Source organism: Girardinichthys multiradiatus, chromosome 8 (genome assembly GCF_021462225.1).
Source record: "Girardinichthys multiradiatus isolate DD_20200921_A chromosome 8, DD_fGirMul_XY1, whole genome shotgun sequence".
Taxonomy (NCBI): Eukaryota; Metazoa; Chordata; class Actinopteri; order Cyprinodontiformes; family Goodeidae; genus Girardinichthys; species Girardinichthys multiradiatus.
In genome coordinates this window covers 8,155,513-8,177,322 of record NC_061801.1, presented here as the reverse complement: position 1 = coordinate 8,177,322, position 21,810 = coordinate 8,155,513, and the positions used below count along the sequence as shown (strand labels likewise).

The 21,810-nt window shown below is 39.5% G+C and overlaps 1 protein-coding gene across 4 annotated transcripts in view; it reads left to right on the top strand.

The window, feature by feature from the left end:
* Window positions 1-1,912: 1,912 nt before the first annotated feature.
* The window catches only part of rph3aa (rabphilin 3A homolog (mouse), a), a 70,177-nt gene continuing 50,279 nt past the window's right edge, over window positions 1,913-21,810 (top strand). For 2 of the 4 annotated variants that reach the window (XM_047373124.1, XM_047373123.1), the window contains exon 1: window positions 1,929-2,043. The gene's annotated coding sequence lies outside the window, so the exon portion shown is untranslated. Of the gene's footprint in view, window positions 2,044-21,810 lie in introns of all 4 variants that reach the window. The other 2 variants (XM_047373122.1, XM_047373125.1) reach the window with 2 other exon arrangements.

Here is a 21,810-nt window from a genome sequence, read left to right as displayed (position 1 = left end):
TGCTTTCCTGTCTGGTGATCCAATGCTGAGTCTGAAGTACATTTCTGACTCCATTTATCCTCTCTTGGTGGAGGGAGAAATATGTTTTTTGGTTGTTTTTCAGGGGTTGGGTTTGGCCAATGAAAGGAAGCTTTAATGCTGCAGCATGCAAAGACATTTTGGACAATTTGTTGCTTCTGACTGATAGAAATGTCTGGAGATGGTCCCTTTAGTCTCAACATGATTGCACAGGGAAGATCCTTTAGGGTAAGAACGAATAAGTTTGATGTGGCGGAACTCACTTGGCTGGCACAAAGTCTTGACTTTAACCAGACAGAACGCCCTTGGGATTAATTAGAACAGGATAGTTCATTTCAAGATTACTTTACATACAAACTTTTCCAATTTACTGGCATATACTACAACAAATAAAGCCAGTTTCCTTAAGCCAGTTTGTGATCTTTTATAAGCTTAAATTGTTTGATAAAACTGCAAAATATTGGACTTTGTTTCAAATTAAGCCAGGCCATTTTTAAGAACCCTATGTTCCATTGAAAACGCTGACCTGAGAGGGTCTACATGCCACATAACCTTTGAAATGGTCCACTTTGTTTTTTTGAATAAATACAAATATATCTCTGTTTTCTTAATTAGTAACTCACAAACCAGAACAATTAATGACTTGGACAAAAACCTTATTTTTGATGTGACAAACAAAATAAAGGAAGTGATCTAAACATAAATTAATTTCAGAAACCCTTTATAATGGAACAAGGAATAAAGTCTGGAAATATTTCCAGACTTTACAAGACGGTGTAGGATCCTGTTTAAATACAAACCTAAGCCTTTTGGAAAGCCTTCCTAGAAGAGTTGAAGATCTTATAATTGCAAAGGATGGGCCAGTTATCATGAAGTGTGGTTTGCGGAATGGACCGAAGTGCATATGGGCAGGCAGAGGCAACGCTGTGAGTCGAAAATGTTTAATAAAAATGTAAAAAAAGCTTACAAGGCAGGTGTGAGGGGATCCAGACATGGAGCACGGACAAAAACAGGTTTGGGCAGGCAAGGCAAGGCAAGGACAGAGACAGTCAAGAACACAGACACGATTGGCAAAGTATTGCAAAACAGGATACTCCAAGCAAGGAGTTAACAGAATAGAAGGGTATATAAAGTGGATGGCTAAGGTGAAAACAAGGATACTGGTTAGCACGGAGCTGATGGACTGAATGAATCTGATTCTAGCGATGGTTGCAGAGACTGAAGCAAAAATATGACTAAAACTAAACAAAGAAACTGGAAACCTTCTAACAAAAAATAGTAAGAAGAATAACTCAGAGTATAAAGAACATGAGAAGGAACTATGAAGCTAAATGAAATAATAAAGAATGAAAAACACCAAACAAGACTATAAGCACATAAAAATGAACGGATATGGCAAAAACTCTTTAGAACATAACCCAAAATACTACATGTCATGACAACAATGTGAAAATAAAGCCGTTGTACGAAGATTGGGATGTCATTAAAATTCGTGTGTGTGTGAAGGCAAGTGGCTAAATATTTTTGGCAATATAGTGTAGCTTTTACAGTTGGACTATAATGTGATTTACAACAGACTCTAAAAACATAAGGATCATATGCTGTTTTGATTATTAATTAATTCTAAAAAATAAATCTAGTACACTGAAATGTACAAACTTTTATCTTGGAAATGTAGTCATAAATCTGCCCCAAGTTCTCAAGGATTATGCTAAAAAATAAAGCAGCTAACTGCTTTTCGTCTCTCTTCTACTTCACTTTGCCGAGAGTTATGGAATCACCATTTTGCCCAGTGCTGACGTGATGAGAGTTGATGGGTTTAGTTAAATGGGAGAGAGAGGGAGGTATGGGGGAGGAGCAAAGCTGTTACTACAGCGTGTGTGCTGAGGACGCTGTCAGTGAGGAGGAGAGTGGGGGAGAGGATGCTGCTGGATGGATGCTGAGAGCTCCTACTAGGTCAATCTGAAGCAGATCAGATCCAGACAAAAACCAGTGAACAAGACCCCTTCTGTCCCTCCGCCTCAGGTAAGACAATGTTGAAACACTTTGAGTTTTATTTTAATGATGTTCATAAGATGCACTACAACCTCAACTGGCTTTCCTTTGGACTTATTGAGGGATTTACAACAGTGTTTGTGTAAGAAAATGTAACTAATATGTAAAATAAAAAAGTGCTGAGCATATATTTAAAATTTTCATTGTTTGAAACAAAAAGAAAGTAAATGATTTCTTGTTTATGTTTTATTTATCTTGCCAAAGAAAAAAGGTGATTGTCTTGTATCTTGCATTGACCTTTCTGTGAAGCACAGCAATACAAACATACTATATATTTAATAGCAGTATGAATAGAATGTGTTTTTTGTTATTTCTACAAAAAGATGCCAAATTGGTAAATGTAAATGGGTGGTACTGGAATAAAACCTAAATATTTTCCTATATTCAAATGAAACTGGCTACATTCTGATAATAATGTGTAAGACAATCAGTCTACACTCAGTTCATCTGGATTCGCATTGTGCTTCTAATTTCACAAAATACTGAATGATAAGCAACCAGTCAGGTTTAGTCATCACACATCTAGACTAATCTGGAGAGGGGGGTTTGGAGGAAAAGCTCAAGTACAACAGAGAGGATGAAGGATGGGGTCTTTTTCATCATACAAAGGCTATCTTCCACTGTTGACTAAGCAGGTCTCAGTTTTGCTCCAAATATTACTCAGATTTTGGAAAAACTCCTTATATTCACTTTTCTGGTCATAACAACCACTCAAAGCACTTTACAATAGACCCATTCACACTCACAAATATGCACATATTCATACATCGATACACAGATCAGTAGAGGTTAAGTGCCTTACCCAGGGGCACATCAACATGTGGCAGAAAGAAGCTGGAATCGACCCCACAACATTTGAACCGCAAGACGACCACTTTACTCAATGAGCTACAGGTGACCCTGTGGCTTGGTCAGTTCTCTCCTTGCCTAGAAATTTGGAACATTACCAACAGTTACATTTGCATCTGTGTCAGCTTATGAAAAACTATTTAATCTTCTTTGCACTCTGCAATTTACAAAACAAGACAGTAAACTGCAAAACAAAAAGTTCTGTTGCTCTTATAGACTATATGTTGAGGTCTTCTGTTTCATTCACATCTCCTGGTGTAGTTGGGTTGGTGCTAATTTTAAAATGTTCTTTTGCACCTGCTCTATTCTTGCACGTTGTTTTCTTCTGTCTGAGTAAAACCTGTCTCTTCTGCCCCTTGTCCTCTATTTTTGTGTTGCACTTTTTTTGTAGTGTGGTTTTACTACCGTTATCTCACAGCAAGTTAATCTTTAGTTGAAATCCATTTTTCAGGCCTTTTTCTGTAGTTTGCATGTTCTCTGCATGGAGAACCTGGTCAAGAGTTTGACTGAAAGAAAAGTAAATCTGGACTTATTCTATAGTGTGTAACATATGGTAAGAAACAGATAAAGTATGTTTAGAAATGTGGAATATCACATAATTTGGTCATTTGTGCCTTCAATAGAGGAAGTCCCACATTATCCAACAGTTTAAGAGTAATTTAAGTATACCCTTAAGTATACTCGCCTAGATTTGGACAGGCTGGTCCAAATGGTGTGCCGGCCTGAAGTGGTCTATGGAGATACAGTATTTTCCGGCAAGCTACCCTTTCCCGACTACAAAATACTTCTAAATACTTCTTGTCCGTTAGAGGGAAATTCAGCAGAAAAGTGACAAGCAAATGGAGGCACACAGATACAAATAAATATCAGCAAGGGTAATCAAAAAATAAGAGATTGTACAGCAACATCAAAAGTACAGCGCAAGAAATCTATACATGCTAACAAGAATATGGAAAACTGCAAATAATAGCAGGGGTGTAAACAGCTTATTGGGTTTATGGAAAGCAGTGCTTATAGGGTCTTACAGCTGCTGGAAGGAAGGACATGACGTTCCTTTGCGCACCTAGGATCCTGCACTCTGTCACTGAAGGAGCTCTCCAGGCCCGTTACAGTGTCATGCATGGGGTGGGAGACATTGTTCAACAGTGATGCTATTTTTGCTAGAGTTCTCCTGTCTCCCACCACCTGCAGTGAGCTGGCCCTCCTGATAAGTATATCCAACCGCTTCTCTTCTGCTATTGAGAAGCTGCTGGTGCGACATACTACACCATAGAAGATGGCTGATGCCACCACACGGTCAAAAAAGGTATTTAGCTATGCCTCCTGCAGTCCAAATGACCTTATCCTACCAGCAGATAGAGTCTGACCAATCATGCCACAGGGGTCTGCAATGGGCATTATGGCACATAAAAACAAAATCTGACGTGACTGTGTTGGGGACGTAGGGGTAGGGGAGACCATGAGTTGATGTAGTAACAGGAGAGAAAACTATCCTTGTTGAGAAAACTTAGCCACTAAAAAAAAAGGGTGACCACAGGGTTGTGGAGGCAAGATGGGATTCTACAGGCACCCACCGTGGTTGGGTTGTACCATCACTGGAGTCGCATCAGCAGTCTTTAGGGCTTGCAAACCCAGCTGTCATACTTCAGGCTGGCTTGAAGTATGACAGAACAAGGAGCCCTCTCACACAGCCCAGTAGCAGTGAGACCTGACCCCCTGGCTCTCGGTGGAGAGCAGTTCAGACTTGAACCTCCGAAGAGAGGCCATGGTGGGGTGCCAATAAATGTTCTACTGAAAGAGCTTGCTACCTCAGCAGTCCATTGACAATGGGACAGCCTCTGGCCACCTGGTTGTCCTTTCCTCTATGGTGAGGAGAAAGGAGAGACTACAGAATGGGGGAAGAAGGTCCACCAGGTACATTTGAAAGTGATCAAATCTCTACTTATAAAACTATGGGTCCCTTAATGCAGTGATGCTCCTCAGAACACTGACAATACATGCAGCCATCAGCCAAGACTTTCACATCCTTCCCAAGACCATACCAAACAAATTTAGCAACCACCAGCTGCAGGAACGCCTTTCTGCCTGGATGGGAAAGGCCAAGAACAGTGTCAAAACATGCCTTATCAAAGTGGAAGGAAGGATGAGACAGGGTTGACCTGTCGACACATCCCACGACTATGTCATACCTTTATCACAGAATACAACATCTTTCGGGTGCAGCCCTGTGGTGGTTGATTTGAATCTTGTAACTCCTCAGCCATGCAGATATAGTACAGTCGCAGGTGAACAACCCTCAAAATTGCCACAGACAAACAGTCTGCGACCAAATTAGCCTTGCCAGCAACTTGCTGAATAGCCGTTATAAACTCAGAAATGTAGGAGAAGTGCCTCTGCTGGTGGGTGGACAACTCGGCTCCCTTAGCCATGGAAAAAGGGTTTTTGGTCCACATACGCTGTGAACCTTCATCTCTCTGGGAGCAAGCTTAAATTTTTAATATCCAGGTAAAGGGCTAGGAGCTTCCTGCCAAACGTACTGTACTTTCTAGGTGAATTATGCAATCAATGTATTTAGAGTCCTCTAGAACATCACACATACAATGGATATAAGTGTGGGTATTTATTATACTAATTGGCTAAATTTGGACAACATCAAACTGCTGGATGGCAACAAAAGGCTTCTAATATGATCCTTGGTATGTGTAGAATATGCATTAACAGGCATTGGTGGTATCCACACCTTGGCTGTGTGATGGTTTGAAGCAAATTCAGGAAAATAGTCTGCATGGGCTCAACAGTGATACTCCGAGCCATAGAAGACATAATGTTTTGTCTGCTGCTCCCTGTCACTCTGCCTGTGTGATATAATCCACTTGGCTGATGTTCAGCTCTTCCTCAGACCAACAGCCGAGTGGGTCTGAGCATAAAACTAGTCCTAAGAAACAATAACTAGCAAAGTCAAGCTGTTAGATTATAAAGCAGGATAAGTCCATTAGAATGTTCTATCTTATATAGGAACATGTTATGAGTCCATACTCAACCCTAGCATGTCAGCACTGATAGGAAGCAAGTTAATGTTAGCCTGCCATTTTTATAAACGAATCCTTCTCCTCAGCAGAGCGTGAAGCACAATTACTGAAAATTCTTTGTTTCCTCATATGCCGAGTCCGAACCATTTAGAAATAAATTATGAAGCTATGCCAGTTTTAGGTGAATGATTGTTCAAACATTATAGCAGCTTTATAAAACCCGACTGAATTTCAAGTTCACATCTGAAGTTGTTTTCATGATTGTTTTTTAAAGGCATGTTTCTTAACTTTTATGCGAAACGTGTTCTATTACACTTAAGAGATAACTGACCAGTTGATTTTTAAAACCATTCAAGTAACATTAAATTAGCCACAGAAATTTTGGGCTCTTTTCCTGTTGAGCCATTATGATTGTATATATTAATTCTTGAGATTAGATAATTTCAAGGTTAAAGAATGTGCTTACTTTATAAAACATGGAATTTGTAAAAAAATAAAACTAAGTTCAGAGAGACCTAGACAGCTCACCAATGACAAACAGTGTCATATTCCAGACTATGTTGCTGTGAATTTTGTCTCTGGGTAGCTTTCACCTCAGCTGGTCAGATTATACAGTGTCTGGTTGCACTATGGTTGCACTAAGCTGGGTTTATTAGTTTGCTTACTCTTGTGTGAAAAGCAAACATGCTCATTTTCTGAGGTGTGAGAAGTCATTAAGTTGATTCAATTACATTTTCATATAAGTTGGAGAACTCATTAAACCTAACACTGTAGCCATAAAGTGCCATTTCATTTGTTTTTTTTTTCCCTTTTTCTTTTTCTAAATAATATATATATTTTAAATTGGATACATTTGAAGTCATCAAGATACACAATATACAAATAAAATGAGTAAACAGAAATATTTACCATCTTACCACCATATTTACCAGAAAAACTAAAGAGAACTCCCATCCTCTGTATTCAACTTCCAATTGCCTGGGAACACCCTAGGGACAACCGACCCCTCCACAGCAGTTGGGACAAATCATCTTGCAAATAACTAAGCAGGTTAGACCAACAAATCCTCATTTTCTTCCAGGACAGCAGCAACTCTTTCGTTGAGAATAATTCTTCCCATCTCTTGTTCTGAATCTTTAACCTTATTTAGAAATGAGATTTGGACCTTTGAACATAAAGTAAGAACCCTGGGGCTGTGTAATGGCATGATATCAAATCAAAATCCAATATCAATACAGTGTCTGTAAATCATAGTTATGTCTGCAGTCAGATATTTTATTTGAACTTCTGATGGCTTTCATGTCATGAAATCAGTCAGGAAATGAAAAAGCAAAACCTCAGTTATGTTGCTATAGTATGTGGAGTGGAGTTTTATTTATATATGTCATATTTTCACAGATACAAATCAAAGTGCTTCACAAAGAGAGCAGCACAAACATTAAAACATGATTAAATTAAAACACGGTAACAAGCTAAATAGATCACAGCAATATAACAGCGCTGCAGATCAATGTTGTGGCCAAAACGTTTTATACATTGACTTGGACACAAGAACATTCCCATACTTTAGTGTCCAAGACACCAGTCAAAGTAGTTAAACCAAATACCCTGAAACTGCTGTCATACTGTTATCTTGTGAGGCATGTAAGCCTATCTAAAAGTACATTTTACGTGGTTCTAAAAATTCAAAAGAAGCACATTTTTGTCATGTCTGTGAAGCATTGTTATATTGTGCTCCCATGTGTTTTGGCATAAGTGGATTTACAGTTATAGTGTTCATCTGATTCAGACCAATGAATAATTTCTTTAAACAGAAAACAGATCTGGAGTTTTCAGGTTGCAAGCAGTCAGTGAAATTAGGCGTGCTTCTGAGATGAGGAGGTGGGCTGACATCAACTTAAACTCCCATTAAGAAACTGTCAGGCCTCAAAGTGAAGGAGCATGGAGCTATCAGCCTAACACGCAGTGGCAGAAGCCTGTCTAAGCCTATTTATTAGCAGTCAGAGCTGAACAGGGAATAATGAAGGGGGAGAAAGAATGATGGCTTTGACTCTGTCTGTGCATGTGGGTGTGTGTGTGGGGGGGATGGGGGAGGGGGGGGGGGTTGATTTGCAATGCTATAACACTCAATTGTTTTTGGCCCTATCATCCCCTGCCAGTTTGATCTTTTGAACCTCTTCTTTCCCATGCTCCGTGCAATCCCTTCTGAATACCCCTTTTTGACCCTATATCAGCTGTATTGACTGAGTTCTGTGTGATGAAGGTGCTGCTGGATTAGACAGGCTGCTGAGCATTCAGGTGTTGAGTGATGCAGCAAATGTGCTTGAGCAGAAACGCTTCATGCCAGCTCAACACCTCCTGCCTGCTGAAGTCAGGGAGAATCCTTCTTAGTTTAGTTTTTTCCCCCCTGTGTCTGTGCTTTCTGAGATGGAAGCATTTAAGGCTTAATTGTCTTGCTGCTTTTGGCAATGAATCATCTTAGTGACAAAATGTCTTTTGTCAGTTTAAATTTAATTAACCGATGCTTGTTTAATCATGCAGTACAGATTTCTTTCTGGGCTCCAAGATAGTAAACCGTAATATTAGAAACTGATGATTAAATATGATATTCATATATTGATATTTATTTGTTAATAATTTGCCTCCTTGAACCTTTTCACATTTTATCATGTAACAAAAATGTATGTTACCAGGATTTCTTGCAACACAAAAATAAAAAAAACAAAAATAGCACATATCCGTAAAGTAGGAGGAAGAGGAAACACTATTTTCCTTTTTTTTCACAAATAAAAATCTGAAAATTATTAAAAGTGTTATGATTCACACCTGTTTGTGTTTCTGTTGAATGTACTCACTGGTTTTTCATGTAGTTCTTTTCACCTCAGTGTGAAAATTCAATTCAATTCAAAGATACTTTATTGATCCCCAAGGGGAAATTAGAATTCCAGTACAACCCATCCAAACATACATCATGACACAAGACAAGGGGGGACGGGTCACCGAGGCTTTGCTGCCCACTCACAGGCGCTGCCCTTGTTAGATGAGAAAAGAGGCCACATTAGGTAAGTAGAGGGAAAAAAATCATATTTCACACTTTATCCTTAGCAGGATACAGTTTGAGATTGCAAAAAACCTCAGCACAAAGAAGCAACAAGTTGACAAAACAACATCATGCCAGGAACGGTGAAGGTGGTGTGAGGGGGTGCATATGTTTATCTTGAGCATGTGTGTGCGTGCATGTCAGTGTGTGCAAGTAAGTCCATGAAGCACTGTCCCAGAGGCCATTGTCCTTGATGGTACGTTGGAATGTTCATCAACCGGCCACAAAGTTCTGAGCAGGTCCACAGATGTCCTCAGGGAAGGGAGGGGGGAGAGGGAGCAGAGCGTCATGTTTACATAACTTCCAGGAGAAGTTGAAGATAGCCAGCCATCAAGGCCGTGCAGGGGAGCCAGATTCAGAAAAACAATAATTATTTGGGTTAGGCTGACTCTTAATTTTCTGTCAGCCTTGAGAGTCTCGCTGGTGCTTCTCAATGGCGAATCCAAACACCCAAATTCCTGGTCTCTCGCCAGATCCGAGCGAACAACTTTCTCCAAGATTTATCCCATTTCACCCCTGAGTCCAAGAACCGCAACCTGCCTGCAATCCTGTGTAAGGATCACATCCAGTCTGCGATTTAGCTCACGTAACATCTCAGTCTGAGTGTTGATCGCTCTGAAGATCCCATCACACATGCCAGGCAGCCTCACAATTGCCAGAACAGCTGCTGACACTCTCCGAATTTCTCGATATGCCAGGTAACCGCTGACTCCAACAAGCAGAAATCCTGATATCAAACATCCAATTATATACATATCTTCAACATCCTCGACTGACATTATCAACAAACACACAATCCTCCACTTCTGCCAGGAGTCCATTGTGTATCCAGAGAAAAACGTCCAGTCCGGACAACTTGGGCTCTCCTTCACCCTGTCTTCTCGAGAACATTTGATGAATTGCATTGAGAGACATGCTGACCAGAGTCATAACTAAGAATTTGGAAGATATGCAAAAAGAAGCTCCAAAATGAAGACAGGACACAGAGCTGAAGCAGGGCAGATATGGGAGGGCTGCGGGAGACAGAGAAAAAGCGTCCTCCTCCACCGAGAGCAGAAAGAAAAGAAAAGAACTACAGTTCCTGTTTTCTAACCCAATGAAGGCATCGTTGGGTTGTCTGTTGTCATCACTATTCTTGTCTCCCTGGTTCCTGTGTTTCTTTCGTGTCCTGTAAGTTCATCCTCTTCCATTAAAATATATCCATCCACTATGCGGCTGCCAATATCCTGTTGCCGATTCGGTCTTGCTCCACCACAAACCATTAAAAAATGTGTTATTTTCAAAAAAAGGCTTAAAGATCATGCATTATTTTACTTTCCCTTAACAATTGTTCACTATTTTGTTTTGATTTATGACATAAAATCTTAATAAAATATTTTTTGTTTGTAACTTGACAAAATGTGGCAAAGTTGATCATTGTAAATAAAAGGCACTGCAGATTTTGCTGTTTTTAGGTCTTCACCATCTCCAGGGCAACACAGCCTGCTTTGGTTCCTGAATGTATGACTACAATCACGGGGGGGGGGGGGGGGGGTAAATATGGCCCACATTGAGTAAGAGCAGACTGTGTTAGAATGAACACTGTGCTGAGTTTGTGTTTTTAACCAGAACCGATGATGCAGGGATAAAGAATTTACCAGCTACACTGCTAGCCTATGATATCACATAAAAGTAGGGAGCACACCTGAATAAAAGTGTTGCATCTATTTAATCAATGAATTGAAATATATCATTGCTTGATTTCCCGTATAAATACAGCTAAAAACATTTATATTGTGAAAAAGTTAAATAGTTTTAGGTACTTCTTTCAGAAAGTGAAACTCATATTACATATATTAATTACACACAGAGTGAAATATTTCAAGTCTTTATTTCTTGTAATGACCATGATTATGGTTTAAAAATAATGACAACTCAAAAGTCAATGTCTCAGAAAATTTGAATATTACATAACATCAATAAAATGCTGATATTTTAAACAGAAATATCAGGCTTCTGAAAAGTCGTTTATTGTTGTTTATTTCTATGTACTCAATATTTGGTTGGTTTCATAATGTGTAATTTTTGGGCTGGAACCATATGCAGACTGAAACTCTGGAGAGACATGATGAGAAGAAGGACATTTAATGAAAACAAAAGCTTATACAGGACCTAGAGCATGGTAAACAGCCAGGACAGAAAGTTAGAATCCAACAGAGAAAGAATGACTAACAGGAACTTAAATAGTATGTGAAAGGTGAGCAACATGAGCATGGTTAGAAGGCACAGGTTGGGCTGAATGAGCTAGATTGTCAGTGAGGATGAATAGAAACAGGGAAGCAGACTGCCAGGATGAAAGCATGGAAGCTGAACTGAGATACCAGAAAATCCAGGGGAAATGTCTAACAGAGATCTAGAAGGAAAATAACTAAGTACAAAGAACACAAGAATGAATTCAGAACTATATCAGAATCAGAATCAGCTTTATTGCCAAGTTTGTACATACAAACATATGGGCAAACATATATGGAAACAACAAACAACTAACAATAGAGAGCACAAGGAAATGAACTAAATAAGACAAGACCTAAAGAACTTAACAAGGATTTGATCAAAATACACATACAACAGAAAATCAAAACCCAAACGACTCTAGATTGTGAGTGTTAGGGCTCCATTTGCATGAATTACTGCATCAATGCAGATTGGCATGGAGACCAGCCTGTGGTTCAGCTGAGGTGTTCGGGAAGCCCAGGGTGCTTTAAAAGCAGCCTTCGGGTCATCTACATTGTTGGGTCTGGTGTCTCTCATCTTCCTTTTGACAATACTACATAGAATCTCTATGGGGTTCAGGTCAGGTCAGTTTGCTGGCAAATCAAGCACGGTAACACCATCGTCATTGAACCAGTTTTAGGTACCTTAGGCAGTGTGAGACATGTCAAGTCCTGCTGAAAACTGAAATCAGTATCTCCATGAAGTTTGTCAGTAAGAAAGCATGAATTGCTCTAAAATATTTTGGTAGATGGCTGCATTGACTATAGACTTTAGAAAACGCTGTTTACCAAAACCAGCAGATGACATGGCACCCTAAATCATCACTGACTCTGGACTTTGAGTAATGAGGATTCTGTGCCTCTCCACTGTTCTTTAAGACTCTGGGACATTGAAATGTAAACTTTACCTGCATTTGAAAAAGGACTAAGCAACAGTCCAGTTATTTTTCTCCTTAGTTCAGGTAAGACATTTCTGGCGCTGCTTCTGGTTCAGGAGTGGCTTAATACGAGAAATGCGACATTTGTGGCCCATGTGTAGGATTCGCCTGTGCGAAGCAGGTCTTGATGCGTTGACTCTGGCCACAGTCCACTCCTTAAGAAGCTCCCTCAAATTCTTGAATGGGTTTTGCTTGACAATCCCATTAAGGCTGTGGTTATGCCTGTTGCTGATATATCTTTTACTTCCACACTTTTCAAACTTTTCCAAAATATCACAAATTTCTGAGACACTGAATTTTGGATTTTCATTAACTTTATGTCATATGCATCAACATTGCAAGAAATAAAGGCTTAAATTTTTATATTTTACTTTATGCGTAATGAATCTATATATGGGTTTTACTTTCTTAAATGAGTGGCAAAAAATGCGGAACTTTTCAACGTCATTGAAATGTTTTTTAGATGTACTTGTATATCTAGTGGAGACTGTAAAAGATGCATTCATTCACTGTAGAATTCAGCAGTTTTGGTTCCACATTATTCCCTTTTCTTTTTTTCAGACCTGCAGCTGGGATAGTTTTCAGACCTCATGAACTGTCTCCTCACAGCAGGAGCAGCAGATGTGGCAATCAAATCCACCAATACTGGAAGTTTGAACACTTGAATTGTTCACAGCTTGGAAGGGAAAAAAGGCTGCACTGAGATGTCTTTCTGTGTGTGACAAAAATTCAGCTACAAACAGAAAACAGACATACAATTTCTGTGCAGCTACTTGTGTGGATCTGTCCCCCTGCATGACTTAATATTTTGGGCAAAGATTCTGTCACATAACACCACCAGCACTTTGAGGATCAACCATCCCAAGATTGTTATTCAAAGGTTTTTAAGAGAACAGTGAAATGACACCTTACTCAGGGTCAAGTACTTTCATTGCATACATTTGAATCCAAATGTTTTGATACTTCATGTATTAAATTAAGCAAATTAATAGGAATGCATGGATTTTAAAAGAAAGAAAATTTTGCATGATTGAACAGTGGTGGTTTTGGATGTTGAGCCACATGGGCAGTTGACCAGGGCTGCATTAGGCACACGAGCAACATGTTTAAAAAAAATATTGTATTTATCTGTCAGTTGGGCTCAAACAAGTTCAATATTGCTTTTATGCATGTGCACGCACTTCGTACGACCAGGAAACTTGAAACAATTATTATTTCCCAAACTGTGCCATAGTCGTGGTTGGGGCTGAAGATGGGGTACCATAGTTTAATGGTCTGATGTATTTTTATTCATTTTAACTAATTTTGTATCTTATCATTCTGACTGCCAGAAATTGCACATACTTTTATATTTTTTTCTGTATGATAATAATAGTTTCCACAGATCAATCAGACTAGAGTGAGATTTAACAATACTACTCAAGTACTCAGTACTTGAGTAGCCTTTCAACTGAATGCTTTTTATTCTAACTTAAAGAGGATATATCATGCAAAAGCATATATCCTTTTCATGCTACCTTTTCACATTTAAATCATTCAGCTGTGGTCTATATAAAGTGGAACTGCAACGATTCTGTCTAAATTCCTTGTTATTGTAGCTCCTCAGGCTCCTCTTTTACCCCTGTTCTGAGGTGCGGTCCCTTTAAATGCTATTGAGGCCCTTCACACCCCGCCCCCATCCAGGTCAAAGAGTGTTCCACTCCACCCCGTTCGGCCATTTTTGTAGTTTGATAACAGAGATACAATTATGTAATGGTGCAGAAACAAGATAAAAATGGCACACATTATGCAAAATTGTTTTTGTAATAATAATAAAATTCAAAACACGCAATACGGTTATGTCCTCGATGTAAAAGCAGCACACAGCACTAACATCAGCAGAAGGCACGATGCTACTGCTATCATAACAATAGCCAGGACATCATATCAACACACAATAAATTCATGTCTAATATAAAGTTTGTCATCATTTTAGAGTTATTTGCAGCTTGCCGCTTTGCTGCATCAATCGTTTCCATAGACAGAAGGAACTGACCCCTTAATCGGATGAAGTATTCTTATTTATTCCTCTCCAGAAATTACAATTTTGTTGCATTTTAGAGAAAATGTCAAGACTTCTTTCCTTTAATTGTTTTGTGTTTATTTACATAATCTGAATTTTTGAGTATTCTTAAAACAGATATCAAATATCCACATGTCTAAATATGTTGAAAACACAATAGCTACTGTAAGGTGATTTATGACAGATGGCAATTATTTTTTTAAAGTATCTTAGCATAGCAAAATATTAGCATCTGAAACAGATATAATTTGTAAACAAAAAATAAATCTTCAAATGGACACATTTGAAAAGCAGGACATAAACAGATGGTTGTTTCAACAGCTTTCATCCACATAACTATCTGCATATACATTGTAACTCTCCTAGCAAACACCATTCAAATCGAACCTGCCTTCTAGAAACACACAGATGGCGGAGTGAAAACACTGCACAGATAAGCTGCTGCCATCACATGTACTCCTCTTACGATATTCTGGTTTTACGTACTGTTAATGTAGAGAAAAACTGATGGCAGGAAGTAAGAGTATGGTGAGGGACTACATGGATTTCCCTACATGGCTCTTACGTTAAAGAACACAGCTCACCATAAATCTTGACAGACCAGCAATCTGTAGACTTACTATACATTTATAACCCTAGCATCCAAAGAGAATGTTCATAAATGCAATGTTATTTCACTTAATATGTCATATATACCTCAAAATCAGCTGTGATGAGAATAATGGCAACTTTTTCCAGATCAAGCTGAGAAATTAATTTGTATATTTAATTAAATGTGTACAATACTGAAAGCAGCATGCTTATGAAACAAGTAAATGCAGATAATAAAAAAAATATGTTTGGGAGGAAACAAACTCAGAAAAGTGGAAGAAAATGGATTTTGCATTTCGAAAGCCAAACCTATAGACTATTATTACTGTAAAAACATGACAAGAGAAGAGAGCTCAGGAGCATTTAACTGTGGGAGGATTCCCAAAGTCTGAATTTTTATCAGTTAAAACTTTAATCCCATCTAACTGATGTAACTAAGAGGAGCCATGGGTGTTCACTTAATTTGAAAAGACTCATACATTTTTTGTAAGGGAACCCCACATAGTAGAGATTCAAAGATGAGTTTATAAAAGTCAACAGCTTTAAATTAAATGATAAATTGGTGAAGAGGCAAATTGACCCAGAGCCATGGTGTCCTCCAAAACTCTGATGTATTTGCTCCCTTTCCCTTAACTTATATAAGCATATATTCTGAAAACCTTTGAGTCTTTTGGTGTCTTATGTTTTGATGTCCTGCCACCTCCAACATGGAGGTGGGGTAGTTATTTCAACTCCGACGTAAAACATTCAGCCATCCATGACGGGATTAATGGATTAGATTATGCTTATGTATCTATACTGGGTTTTACACAGTCATCAAAACTGCACTTGTGTGCACTTATGCATGTGTGATCAAGGGCCATGGATCCCCATCATAGGGGAAATAAAGTAGGTGGTAATACGTCCTAGTAAAGCAAAGCTCCATAAGCTGCTTCCTTATGAGTCTGACAAATCTAGGTCCAGGAAGGGAAAACAAATGGGGGAGGCGAGAGAGTGTGAACAGATGGACAAGTGAGGGTGAATGGCTGAAGGGTTTGAGAAGATTGAAGCCTGTGTGGAGAGGCCGGTAAATAAAGTCGGTGGAAATGATGAGATTTCTGACAGTTTGAGAAGTGATAGCTGTGGGGACTGTGTGAGGAAATGAGTGGGGGATGGATGAGGGGAACAGTGGGGTTGAATAATGAGCTTGTGCTGAAATGTTTCTGTCTAATTCAGATGGGAGTGTTTGGACTCTATGGGGAATGTTCTGTGTACCATAAATAACTGGGGGTTTGCTTTTGTGGATGAGGTTGCCTACTGGCTTTTCTGAGATGACTCACCTCATTTCAGGTCTATCAAGCTTTCCAGTGTGCCACAACCAATAGTCTTAGAATATGTGCTGCCTCACCTATGCCTTTCTGACTACTTTCAAAGGATTATTTCTGCCTGTTTTGAGTCATACCCAAAGGAGAGTATTTTTCTTAATGAGAAAGAAGGCTTTCCCCTGCAAACCCTTTCAAAAGAGCCTTGATCAGTGCTTAACTGTAATATGTTAAGGCATGTAGACTTTGAGATGGAGCTATTTTGGTAGGCTTCCTGGGAAGCTTCATTACTGTTCTGTTTTGTTTTTCTTTTGTCAATAATGGCTCTCACTGTGGTTCAGTGAAGTCCCAAAACCTTAGAAATGGCATTGTAGCCTTTTCCAGACTGATAGATGTCAATGACTTTGTTTGTTACTGGACACATCAGCTGAACTCAGCTGTCCAAAAATGTGGTTAATCACAATTAAATCATGATACAGCAAACGGGGCAAATGCTTTGCCGTGTCAAGCCAGAGTGGCTGGGACAGCTGTTTTCCTTAATAAATGAAATCATCATTAGAAAATTGCAGTTTGTATTTACCCAGGTTATCTTTGTCTGATATTAAAATTAGTTTCATGATCCGAAACATTTACAAGTGACACAAGCATTAAAATAGAAGAAATCTGCTAAGGAGCAAATATGATTTCACAGGGCTGTAGTTGAGCATAGAATTATTTACTAAGGAATACATAAATATCTATTAACATATGCCAGCATATATTTCTTAAAAACATGAATATGGAAATAAAAGTCAAGCCTGTTTGGGGCAGGGAAGCATCTTGGCATTACTGAAAATACCGAAGGATTACGCAGTCAGTTGGAGTTTTCTTCCCTGCAGCAGCCAAACATTCACTCACTCACACAATGTGTTTTTCTGTTGTGAGCCATATAACTTGTGTTATTGTATGTGTTGGACAAATAGCCCCAGAGCGCTTGGAAAGCCCATGCAGTCACATGAAATTAAAGTCGCACAGTTGTCTGTTAATTCACATCCATTTGCAATGCTTTTCTCCAGTTTGCTAATTACATGTGACAGGTCAATGCTCAGCAAACCCTGTGTTTGTGTGTATGAGAGAGTCAGAGGATATAACGGTGTGTATGTTTATTTGCATGTCCATTTGTATTAAAGTTAGTAACAGGCTGGCGGTGGTCTTGGTGGCAGGAAACCTACTTCAGTGCGCCTGCAGAGATACTGAGGCTCATAAACATCACGAAAAAGGACCCTTCACTTTAAATTATATTGATTTGACCTTAAAGTGGATACAATCAGTTTTACACTAATGACAGTGAGGGAAAGCAAAATAATTTGAAAAGCCAATATGGTTTATGTTAGGAGAACGGTTTTTGAGTCACGTTTACTGCATAGTTTTATCCATGAATTTGTTTCTTGACACACTTCCAACAATTATGTTCGGCAAATATGTTCTGCAACTTGTTTTTCTTTAGGTGGTATTTGTTATTTCCAGCCACGAGAACACATTTCCAAAAGCAAAACTTTTACCACATCTGTGAAGTATGTGTGTCGGTTATGATCCACACCCGATTTTGTGTATTTTATGTGAATTGGTAGAAACTGTGTAAAATTTACAGTGTGCCACATTGTCAGAACAGAAAAAAATATTTTTGTTGTGGGCCTCATTGTCACTTTTTAAATTTTTTTTCTAGTTACTTATGAAAAAAATTTATTAATGCTCTTTTCACAATCTATAAGGGCCCCCAACTAGTCAAATAATTATCAGCTGAATAAGAAAATAGGTCAGCCAGCCCTCCTGTTGGAACCACTTCAAGCATCAACCTAATGAGATGAGCGAATCTACATCTGTACAGACAGTCTGCAGGGCAAGCATGAAATTAAGTAATGTTATAAACTTGTCATTGTGATGACAGTTTAATAGAAACTGTGTGAACTCGGCAGCAGTGGTGAATATCTTCTGCGTGTGTAGTGTTTCTGAAATAAGACGCTCATGCTGTAGAATTTTCAGATCTGCTTGAATTCAAGGTGAAAGTTATTTTAATGAATTCTACAGCTTAGTGATATTAAAAATTACTTTTGTCCTGGTTGTTACTTGGCCCTACATTTGTGACCCTTACCTAGGTTTGAGTTTCTCAATAAATAAAAAAAATTACTTTTAAACAAAGAAAAAACCTTTTCTCGTTTTCATCACATTCTCAGACTTTATGCTGTTTATGCTATCATGCTGTTTAGACTAGGACGTTATACTTCTAAAAAGATTATGTCTGATTATTACTGCATCAAACTATGTGACACCCTTGTGTTTTTAGTGAGTAGGAATATATGCTGCTTGAAGGATATAATCCTTCAGCAACACCCTTCCACTCATTGAATGTAGCACAATTAGATCTCCAGCGAAGCCAGGATTCCATTATTTTTTGGAAAAGTATACAGCATGAGCATCACACCTGAACATATACACCACTGCTTGGAAATTACTGTAAGTGCTCATAGCAAGTACCAGATACCAAGATTATTTTATGTCATAATAGGCTATGCAGACACTTTGTCACCTGAAGATTCACCTGAAGATAACAAATGCTTCAGTGACTTCAACAAGATTATTATTAAAAAGGACAATTATTTGACAACTTGGCAGCACTCATTGACTGCATATAGAGCAATGGCTCAACCAATCCTTAAATATAAAAAAATAAAAAAATAAAACAAGTGACTTTACTACAATTGTAGCATTATCCATTCTACACAATGAATATAGCATAGTGAATTATACACCCTTCATCCCAAGGCATACTGTGTGCACTATACAAAATTGGTAAGACTTTGAACATAAAGTCTGGACTGAGAATACAAGGCTTGGCCATAGAAGTTTCCACACAGGTTAACACTCAGGCACTGGAGTGCTGACAGCTCCACCTTCTTATACTCCTCCAGGTGATAGAAATGGGGCACACCTGTTACCCTCCACACCAGGGGATCTTGGCAGCATCTAGTGGTGAGTAAGTGTTAGCAGCAAGTAAAAACAAACAAAGTGCTGGTGAAGACAGATTTTCATTGGGAGACATGAAAAGTAGGATGAATGTGGAGGCTGGTAGGAAGATGGAGGCGGACAGAAGTGGGACTCATTATGGACTCAATCTGATAAGAACCTATGTATCTGGGTGATAATGTTCGGGACATGGATCTCAAGGGGATGTCTTTGGAGGAAAACCAAACCTTCTGTCCAGGTAAATACTGAGGGGCTGGTGAACGTTTTCTGTCTGCATATATTTTGTACTGATGCGGTGGAGAGCTCGGACAGTCAATTGCCAGACCCGTTTACAATGGCGGATGTGATGATTAACTGAGGTAACTGCAATGTCCTTTTTGTCAGTAGGAAATAAGGGAGGCTGGTAACCTAGAGAGATTTCAAAAGGTGAAAATCCAGTGGAAGAAGAGATGTGGGGATTGTGAGCATATTTGACCCAGGGTAAATATTTGTTCCAGTCTGAAGGGTTGTCTGATGTAAAGCATCTGAGGGTTGAGTCAAGTTCTTGGTTCATGCATTCAGTTTGACCACTGGATTGTGGGTGATAACCTGACGTCAGTGATACCTTGGCATCAAGTGCTGCACAAAAGTGTTTCCACACTTGTGAAGTAAACTGTGAGCCACGATCAGAGAGGATTTCTTTAGGTATGCCGTGCAGACAAAAAACGTGCTAGACCAACAGCTGGGCCGTTTGGAGAGCCGAAGGGAGTTTTCTGAGAGGCACAAGGTGACAGGATTTGGAGAAATGGTCAATAATGGTTAGGATGGTAGTCATACCTTGAGAACCTGGAAGGCTGGTGACAAAATCCAAAGCGATGTGGGACCAAGGTCTTTCAGGGATGCTGAGAGGTTGGAGCAAACCTGCTGGGGGTTGGTTAGTGGATTTATTGCAGGCATACTAATTAACATCCTTATGTACGGAAGGCCACCAAAACCTTCGTGAGATGAGGGCGATGGTTTGACTAGTGCCAGGATGGGCAGAAAACTTTGATGAATGAAACCAGTGGATGAGTTTTGAGCGGACTGCCGTGGGGACATAGGTGCGGTTAGGTGGACTGGTACCGGGGTCGGTTTCAGATTGTAGGGCTTGGTTGACAATATTCTCAATCTCCTAAGTAAGGGAAACCAACTATGCAACTGGGGGAAGTATAGTGGTTGGTTGTTTACCTGAGTCGTCTGGTGAATACTGAAGAGACAATGCATCGGGGTTCACATTCTTATCTCCAGGTCTGTATGAAATAGATAGGTTAAACCGGGAGAAGAACATAGACCAGCAAGCTTGACGGGAGTTTAAACGTTTGGCTGATTGGATATAAGCAAGGTTTTTATGGTCGGTCCATACCAGCACCGGGTGAACTGCACCCTCCAGCCAGTGGTGCCACTCCTCCAAGACCAGCTAAATAGCTAGGAGTTCATGGTCCCCAACATCGTAGTTACGCTCAGCTTGGGACAGTCTGCGGGGGAAAAAAAAGCACATGGGTGAAGCTTGCAATCCAAATCAAAACATTGTGACAAAACTGCCCCTACTCCAGTGTTTGAAGCATCCACTTCTAAAGTGAACCGTTTGGTGGAATCAGGATGAGCTAGAATGGATGCCTGGAAGAAGCCTTCTTTTAGACGAGAAAAGGCTGTGTCGGATTCTGGAGTCCATTTGAATAGTTATTTGGTTGATGTGAGGGCAGTTAGAGGTGCTGCGACCTGACTGAAGTTCCTTATAAAGCGTCTGTAGAAGTTTGCGAATCCAAGAAAGCGCCGAAGCTGTTTGCATGTATCCGGAGTGGGCCATTCGAGCACTGCCTTGATTTTTTCTGGATCAGTGCGAACCTGCCCACCCTCTAATATGAAGCCAAGAAAGGTGACAGATGGTTTGTGGAACTTGCATTTCTCTGCTTTAACAAAGAGTCTGTTTTCTAGAAGGCATTGAAGTTCTAGGTGGATGTGGCAGTGTTCAGTGATGTTTTTAGAATAAATTAGGGTGTCATCAAGATACACAAAAACAAATATGTTTAAGAAATCTCTTAACACATTGTTCACCAATGCTTGGAAAACTGCTGGAGCGTTGCCTAGCCCAAATGGCATCACCAGGTACTCAAAATGGCAGAGGGGGGTCTTAAAAGGTGTCTTCCATTCATCTCCGTGACGTATCCGGACCAGATGGTAGGCATTGCAGAGATCTAGTTTTGTGAATATGGTGGCATCTTGGACTGGTTCAAATGCGGAAGTCAACAGAGGTAAAGGATATTTATTTTTCACTGTGATCTGATGTAGTCCTCTGTAATCAATACATGGACGAAAAGATCCATCCTTCTTACTCACGAAGAAATTCCTGCCCCTAACTGAGAGGATGACTGACGGATTATTCTTGCTGCAAGATACTCAGAGATGTATTTTTCCATCGTTTGCCTGCCTGGACGTGAAATACTGTAAAGACGGCTTGATGAAAGTGGTGCCCCAGGAAGAAGGTCAATAGCACAGTCATATGGGCGATGGGGTGGAAATGATGTGGCTTTAGATTTACTGAATACTTGTTTTAAGTCCAGATATTCCTCGGGAACTTGTGACAGATCTGATGG